Source organism: Sinocyclocheilus anshuiensis, unplaced genomic scaffold (genome assembly GCF_001515605.1).
Source record: "Sinocyclocheilus anshuiensis isolate Anshui unplaced genomic scaffold, SAMN03320099.WGS_v1.1 scaffold2019, whole genome shotgun sequence".
NCBI classification, from domain to species: Eukaryota; Metazoa; Chordata; class Actinopteri; order Cypriniformes; family Cyprinidae; genus Sinocyclocheilus; species Sinocyclocheilus anshuiensis.
Genome location: NW_015548326.1, coordinates 54,553 through 59,749, shown reverse-complemented (window position 1 = coordinate 59,749; position 5,197 = coordinate 54,553). Strand labels below are relative to the sequence as shown.

The 5,197-nt window shown below is 39.2% G+C and overlaps 1 protein-coding gene across 4 annotated transcripts in view; it reads right to left on the bottom strand.

The window, feature by feature from the left end:
• The window catches only part of LOC107656475 (histone-lysine N-methyltransferase ASH1L-like), a 62,945-nt gene extending 59,764 nt beyond the window's left edge, over positions 1-3,181 (bottom strand). For 2 of the 4 annotated variants that reach the window (XM_016444353.1, XM_016444352.1), the window contains exons 1-2: positions 3,011-3,181; positions 2,055-2,151 (exon numbers count right to left, since the gene is read on the bottom strand). The gene's annotated coding sequence lies outside the window, so the exon portion shown is untranslated. Of the gene's footprint in view, positions 1-2,054; positions 2,152-2,766; positions 2,955-3,010 lie in introns of those variants that run through there. The other 2 variants (XM_016444350.1, XM_016444351.1) reach the window with 2 other exon arrangements.
• Between the last annotated feature and the right edge of the window lie 2,016 nt (positions 3,182-5,197).

Here is a 5,197-nt window from a genome sequence, read left to right as displayed (position 1 = left end):
ATAGATAAATTAGATAAATATAACAGAACAAAGATACAAATGAAATAAGCAGTGCTTTATATTTTTCAGGCAGTATTCAGAAATAACACTGCATAGTTTTCACTATAAATTAAATCTAATAAATCTGTGTTAAAGCTGCAAAAGTGTGTTTTCTTTGTGTTTTGTTGTTTGATTAACGTTCATGACAGAGAAAGCAACAGGAACATTAAACTGCTGTAAACCAATATACTGTTACACCATTTTCTTTCTCAATTGTTTCCCTTCACCTAAGCCATAAGCAACTGCGTTTACAAGGATACTTGCAGAGCACAGTATTCAAATAGAAAATAGACGCAGACGTGAACAGAATTCAGTGTTCACGTGCATCTGCGTGGCTCTCACCGTCCAGACACGAGCTGTCTGTCTACACTGGATGCAGCGCGGCACGACAAATCCCCGACAGTAAACTGATGCCGCGTTCTCTTTATGACGTACTGACACAAAGTTCAAATGATGGGCAACGGTCGCTTTGTCGCGTCCAGTGTAGACAGACTTTGGGGCTGTTCACATGTCGCGCCTAAAAACATGTGGAAAACGCCAGTCGCGCCGCTTTCTCCTTTTTTCCAAAGTGCTCAGGAGCTTGTGCTTTTGTGGCGTCTGCCGTTGCTAAGCAACCATGACCTGCACTCTCCACGTCTACGCGGAAGTTTCAACAAATGGATAAATGGATTTCCAGCACTGAAAATCACGTACAGTAGCTCTGCTACTAAATGTATTTAAAATGGGTATCTCTGTACAGCTGTCGCGTCCGGTGTAGACACCGTGTCTGTGTGTGAGCAAAGAAAACAATCAGTATAAATATAACGATCATATAACGATGTTTAGCCTATACTAAACATCGCACATCCTGCGATGTGACTATTGCTGATGCGCACATCGCGTTATCGATGCTGCAACGATATATCGTGCAGCCCTAATCGAAACTTTTCTGAAGACAGTCGGTTCCCTTCAGAGATTCATTCATATAAAACACCTGTGCTGCTTTTTGATTTTGAAACCTGCAGTGCTCATGTTTATTCAACGAAATCAAACGCCACAAATAAATCAATGTATGGGAAACACTGGTAATGTATATCGAAATATCGGAAATGTGTTTAAAAATCATATCACCGTTATTGAAAAAAATTATTGTCCAGCCCTACACTAACGTTTGACAACCAGAAAGTGTCTACATCATTTTTGTCTTTATTTTGAACAATACATTTAAATATTGAGCATATTCTCAGTCACATAAAATAAATGGAACTTAGTTTAATTTCTCATCTTAAAAATGCCATTCATATATTAGCCTAAGTGCCCAAATATTTTGGTGCCACTGTAAGCCACCCAACGATTCATTTATTTACTATAACATACAGCTCGCAACTTAGCATCAGATGCCATCAGAAAGAAACACAAAACGAAACTAAACCGTCAAACACAGGCTAAGCATTGAGATCTGCTATTAATCTGCACTCATATTCCAAACACAATGCGTCTTGGCTAAATCTTTTCCGACCACTAACTAAATGCCTGAAATCACGCCTATCCACTCAAACAGCACTCAGCCAGCGGGAAGCTTAGTTCTGGTTTCCTTGACAGCGGTGTCAGAGGTCAAAGGTGGCTCAAAGGCTCCAGACACCACTTTCTACACTACTCAATAAATCTGCTCCAATGGGAAAAAATATAACCAAGCAAAGGCGCGCGCATTTTGCACGTGCAACGAACCCTATTGTGAGCGAGGTTAACTGAGGATGATCAACTCGCAGGTACTACTGGAGGTTATTTTCTATGAAACGAACACGTAAAATTCAGTAGCCAAAACGGCTTGTGAATGAATACCTCAAAATTTCCTAAATAGCATTACGTACTAGCGACAACAAACAAAGCTTTTGCGCTACGCGAACATTTCGAGCATCAAAACACTGCATTTTCTTCACTTGTTTTGATAGATGTCCTAGTAAACCAACCAGCTTGTTTAAAGCACTAAAGCACATTTTCAGTCTAAATGCAGAATTAACTAACAAGTTGGTCACCTTAATAGCGGTCCAGAACGGCGTTCACATAATTTGCGATCAAAATCCTCCCTTCCTACGCAACAGCATGGTCGCTCGGATGTTTATCTTGAAATCGCTGATGTGCCCAAAAAAGCAAAAGGGGGGAAAACGGTCACATTTCAAGGAAGAACATTCCAACCAATACATGGCATAACAAAATATTCGTCTAGTGTGTATATCCAGTAATTTCGCAAAAATGAGGTGTAACGATATTTATGTACGTGAGGCGCACTAGTCACGGTTTATGATCCTAATATAGCTAGCATAGCTCGTTAGCAAAGAGCATATCTTGAGCTTAATCTTAAATTAGAACAGTGTGCCAAAAACTACACTATATGAAAAAATAATAGCAAGTTATTGGACTGAGACTGTTGCTACAACTGGATGTCAAAATACCTTGTTGAAATTTTGAAAGATGTCTATGAGCAAGGTAAGTTGGCTTTGCCCAACATCGCGGCTATAACCCCGCGTATACAATGTCAACGGTCATTCAATTCACGTCTCTGTGTTGTTTACTACCCCCCAAATGAGTGAATTCACGGCAGGTAGATCGTACCACTAAACCCGCACTCTAATGATCTGTCCTGTCAGGCACATTTGCTGGAATGGCTAGCTAACCCCGCGATGCGTTCACACGACTAACGTTAGTAACGTTAATGTAACGAAGCAGCCGCTGTTGGTGGGGACGCACTTTATTTAAGTGTTCCCTTCTCGCCCGGGCAATAAAAATCCAACAATAGCGTAAAAACATCCTCGAAAGGACCAAAAGAAGCGGAATACACAAATCTATCGCTCTTCGGGATGAGCCCTGCACGAGTTATTAAAAACACGACAACAAAATGGCGGCTGCTGCGTTGAATCAACAGAGGACCCGAAATGGATCTCTCCCTCAAATTCTTCGCCCTCTCCCTCGTCTTCTGTGCTGTGCTCGTTACCCGTGATAATCCGATGTGACGCCCGAATCCCTCTCCGGGTCCGCGTTAGTCGAGCTCAGACGCGTCGGAATGGGCCTCTCTCATTAATCGGGCCTCCATGTCTGCTAAGCCCGTATCGTTTCTGTCAGTACAGCACGGGCATTCTCACAGTCAGAGCGGGAGGGAGGAGAGTAGAGGAAAGGAGGGGGGACGGGTAGAAGGGAGGGTGTGAAGTGTGGATAGTATGAAGTGTGGAAAGTGCCACGGATTACATACCGAAGGAGACATTCGTGTTCTTTTACGTGAGAGGAGGGTACATCTTGTGACACTCACGTTGTTAAGTATAGTGCTGGCTTTGTATGAGGTGTGATTTGTAGGGATGTAACGATTAACCGCGAGCTGGTGTTCTGACGATTTGTGCTACCAGCTCAGATTGTGCTACCTCCCATTAAAAAGATAGGAAGCACAAATCGATAGCGAAAAATGCTACCTATCAGATTATGCTACCAGCATCTTATTCATGTGGGTTGAGACTTTGTTTAATGTCCATACCTACCCCTACCCTAAACCTACCCTTACCCTAAATTTACCCTTAAAACAATGTAAATATATTTTTGGTAGCACAATCTGATAGGTAGCATGTTTCGTTGGTACACCGGTCGAAAATCGATTCAAATATGTAACGATTCAAATCGGTTGAGATGCCAAACAAATCGCGATACAATTAGATTAGGAGTTTATATGAATGTATCTCTGAGGGGAACTGACTATCTTTAGAAAAGTTTATGTTGTATTTTCATTTAATCTTGCCTCTGAACAATGCATATTAAAGTAGTGTTCATAAGCACAGCTCTGCATTGTTTACATTGGTAACCTAGGAAACACTGTATCATTGCTGTTCATAAGCGCCAGCTGCTGTCAGAGAGTGAATCTGCATCTCATTCAGCTCATCTGCTGTTTCATTCAGATATGTTTTATGTAGTATAGTTTCACAAAACTAAAGTCAGAACATTCTGTTTTTGCTTCAAATTTCAAAATTATACAGTCTAAATTAGATTAAAAACTACTAATGCTGCATCTTTGTTTGGATCATGATTACAATTCAGTGGTTGCCTCTAATTTTAAATGGAAAGAGCACAGACAAAGCCTTAGTTTGTTCATATTAAGAGAATTTCTTTTATTTGTGTAACTTACTTGTTTGATTTGGGGTTTGTTTTAAAATTAAAATTTAGTTTTGTTATATTTCAGTTTTATAAAGAAATGTGCAGCAATAGCCTAATAAAACGACACCTTTTCATTTACTGTATAATGTCTTCAATCTCATTTTGTAAAAAAAAATCGTGAGAAAATCGAATCGTGAAATCAAAATCGAATCGAATCGTGAGTTGAGTGAATCGTTACATGCCTAGTGATTTGTGCATGAAATTCATTTTAAAATCATCATTACTCTTGTAATAGGTATCTGAGTCAATTTAACCATAATATTTCTCCACTCTGCTCTTTTTGCCAAGAGGAAGAATAATCTATTTCACATTTATTCTATTTCTGTTATTATTCTAAACAATTCTGGCTTCAAATATCAGCTTCCCTATTTCTTGTGTTCCACCAGCTCTGTAGTATTTCCATTAGTAAGGTTGTTTTCCATTCTGATATTTCTGACAATAAGGAGTTAGATGATGTCTTAAACTTTATTTGTATGATGGGTAAATACCATATCCACAAAACTAGATACCTTAAATTTAAACCCAGCTGCAAAATATTTGCTTCTGAGCTACATTTATTATTGTCATCACTTCAAAAAGTCTCCTCTAATAAAAAAGCTCTGAAGGCATCTCGTATTATGGAACGGTTTTTAAGTAAATTGTAATTTTATTTCTGTATTATTTGTTTCTTTTGTATTGAATTATATTTCTGGAAAAAAAAAGCATCTACTTTGCTAACGAAGTCAGCCAATCGTGTCGATCGTCCTTACCTTGCCGTGAACAGAAGCTGTGACCAATGACGTGAGATAAGAAGCGCGACACTTTCGTGGCGATACGTGATGCCTGCGCCATGTCGTCTGCAGTAACTTTTGCCAGTTCTATGTGTGATTTTGTGAAATGTATTAAGTGCTATAAATTACGGTATTTTTGTTTTGTTTTGAGCAAAAGAAGAAAGAAAAAAAAAAACAGTATGTTGTAACATTTAGCATCATATATTTCCTAATCT